At 29.3% G+C, this 3,430-nt stretch overlaps 1 non-coding gene across 1 annotated transcript; it reads left to right on the top strand.

The window, feature by feature from the left end:
* The first annotated feature begins 1,141 nt into the window (after nt 1-1,141).
* On the top strand, nt 1,142-1,213 carry TRNAG-UCC. The gene has a single exon. It is a non-coding gene; the product is annotated as a tRNA-Gly (tRNA).
* The last annotated feature ends 2,217 nt before the right edge of the window (nt 1,214-3,430 follow it).

Below are 3,430 nucleotides of genomic sequence, written 5' to 3'. Positions count from 1 at the left end.
ATGAGTATCAGACATAAGTATATTAGACATCAATCAGTTAATACTTGAAGTAAGACATGAGTGTATTGCCAATATATCTAACTACAATAAACATTCAATTAATAACATTTTTTTTAAAATAAAAGGTGCATGGTTTGTTTTATAAGCAGATATCCAAGTGTATTAGTAGTATATCTAATATAAAACATGAGCATATTAGACATTAATTAGTATATACTTGAAGATAGACATAAGTGTATTAATATTATATCTAACATCAATCAATATTCCGAGTATATGATTATTCATTAAAAATAAAATTTCAAATATATTATTAGTGTATTGATAATATATGATAAAATAATTGCCTAATATGAAGTATATCAATAGTAGAAGGTATTTTATACTTTTAGCTTTTTAATTTTTCAGCTGGCATTATGTTGCTAGAATTGCAAAAGGAAAAAGGTTGGGGGCACACTTGTAATTTCATTTTCTTTTTGCCATTGATGCAATTGTCTCACACACACACATATATATAATTAAATACGGCATATATATAATGTTGTGGGATTTTGAAGAGATTTCAAGATCGTCATCCTCATACTTGTTGATTTTTATTTTCTTTTTAAAAAAGAAAAGTAAAAACAAAAAATAAAAACCTTTTAATGTATAAAAGGATTTTTATTTGTTTTCATAGTTTTTTTTCAATACAATAATAGAATTACAATGATTTAAACCTCTAACATCAAGTAAGACAATATTTGTCGGTTACTATAGATTTATGTTTACATTGATAATCAAATAATTTATAAAAATTCCTTCAAGATCATTGTTCTAAATAAATTGCATAAGAACTTGAAAATAACATTTTGATCTCTATATTTTGAGTTCCATCTCATTTTAGTTCCTATATATTTAATTGTCCAAATTTAGTCTTTATATTTTTACTAAATCTTAAATTTAATCTTTATATGATTTTTTTAATTTTTTTCTCACCTAATTATTGTTTTCAAAAATTAAAAAGGGAATGTTAATACGTATTAATTATTTTAGAAAATCAAAGCCCAAAGTAGGGACTAGATGTGAGATATATAAAAATTGCAGCCACTAAATTTAGATATTTAGATGTATATAAATAAATTAATTTAATTGGACAAACACTGCGTCTGTAGTCCAACGGTTATGATAATTGCCTTCCAAGCAATAGACCCGGGTTCGACTCCCGGCAAACGCATTATTCAATGGTTTTATACTTTTTTTAAATTGGAAATAAAAGATAAAATTGATTTCATTATTTTTGTTTTTTTTAAAAAAAAAAAACAATAAATTAAATCAGCTCTTCAGACATCAACCAAAAACATCCTATTCAACCAATTTTAGTAATCCCTAATTTACTACCTTTAATTGAAAAGACTCTTTTTTAACGAGGAGATAGAAATCCTTTTCTTTTCTTTTTGATTGAATAAATATGATGGTGACTTTAATTCAAAAGTAATCCACATATTGATTTAGGTATATTTGCAGATTGTGTCAATTATCTACTTTTTAGACTTTTATCTAATTTTTTTTTTTATTATGTGTTTCCTTCGAGTTAAATAACCTTTGACAATAAAATATTTAGATTGGTTTGGTTTAGATTATCAAATTATTTATTTAAATTGGTTTTCAAAAAAGAAGTAAAATGTTATAAGAAAAAAAACTTATGTAATTATTTTCATATATTGAATTAAAATTAGTAACTAAATTTTTTATTTATACTATGAAATTTTGCTTTTTAAACTACTAAAAAGATAACTTTTAGAAGTTGTTGGAGAATGATTATCTAAAAAGTTCACAAAATTAAAATGAATATATGTATAATCATATTGTAAGAAATAAAATATATATTTTAAAATTAACAATAAGTTTGAATTTTTTGGGGTCGATTTGAGTTATTTTACCAAAAAGAAAAAATAATATTTATCATAATCGATGTTCTTGGTAAACGCAGTCGTCGGAATAGGATGTTCTTGGTAAACTCAGTCGCCAGAACGACTGACAACGGTAAACGCAAGCTGACAAGGCTGAAAATATATATTTTAAAATTAACAATAAGTTTGGATTTGTTTGGACATTCTTTACCGTTGGATAAGCCCTAACTGTCCCGTAAATGCAGTCGCCGGTGCCTCCCCAGCCCTAGCGCACACAACAGTTCAGCTCTCACGCTTACCGTCGGAACCCAACGTCTGACCAGCCGTCGTCGCCATCGTCCGAACGTCAGATCTTCCATCTGCATTAGCTGACCGTGCCTTCTATCTCCATCTGAATCCGTCGTCGGTTGAGCCTCTCTTCTTGACGACATTGTGCTGATCCTCCAACTAGTATCGTCCTTCGTATGTTGTGTCTTCTTTATTTTTCATGCCATTGCCAAGCCGATGCTGCCAGTCTGTCAGCCTTGTCAGTCGTTCTTTCTTTCTATCACGATCGTCGCCGTCGCCATCACCGTTTTTGGGTTTCGCCGAAATCTTGGATAATTTGGGTAAGATTTGAGTTTTAGGGTTTTTCTTTGAAGATTTTGGGTGTCACTTTGTTTTGGAATCAATTTGGATAAAACTCATTGTGTTTAGACTTTCAGAATAAAGAGTAGGAAGATTTGAGGATATTACTTGTCAAGGAAGAGACCAAATTTTGGCATAACAATTGTTAAGGTTTGATAAGTTTTGGGTGAGTATTTGGTTGGTTATCTTTTGAATTAAGAGCAATTGTGGAAAATTAAGTTGTCAATTTTGGATTTAATTTATGATTAGGTTGGCCATTTGAGTTGAGTTTTGGAATTTATTTTAGACGAAGCCACAACTTTGAAAGTTAGATTGTGGGACATTTGGGATAATTTGGTTAATTGGATTTATACCACACAGGATAAATTTAAATTTTGGATTTTTATTTTGGGCCATGAGTGCTAAAGTAAAATTTGTAATTTATGTGATAGGATTAATTCAAGTCTTCCAAGGATTTTAAGAAAATTAATTACTTGGATTAAGAATTATAACCAAAATTTGAGGAAAGTAATCTTACCATGAGAACCGTCTTTGTGTCAGACGATAATTTAAAAATAATTTTGAGGATTTTAAGATTGGTTGCATCGAAATGCATGAGGATAAATAAGTTGATTTTAATTGTATCTTGAAAAATGTTATGAGTGTAAGCGTTAACTAAATTGTTTTGTTTATATGATTTACTATATGAACATTGAGCATGATGATATGTATTTGCATGTTTGTGGGACTATGTTTTATAATGCATGTTATATTTATGAAAGCGATAATTATCCCTACCCGTCATTAGATACCCGCTGGAGGTGGTGATCTCGTCCAGGACTTCACTAGAGGTTTGTGTTTCCTTCGAAATTCACCAGAGATGGTGATCTCCTTCGGGACTTCACCATAGATTTGTGTTTCCTTCGGGATTCACT

This window comes from Benincasa hispida, chromosome 2 (genome assembly GCF_009727055.1).
Source record: "Benincasa hispida cultivar B227 chromosome 2, ASM972705v1, whole genome shotgun sequence".
Classification (NCBI taxonomy): domain Eukaryota; kingdom Viridiplantae; phylum Streptophyta; class Magnoliopsida; order Cucurbitales; family Cucurbitaceae; genus Benincasa; species Benincasa hispida.
The sequence above is the reverse complement of the archived record's forward strand: the minus strand, read 5'-3'. Positions and strand labels throughout refer to the sequence as shown.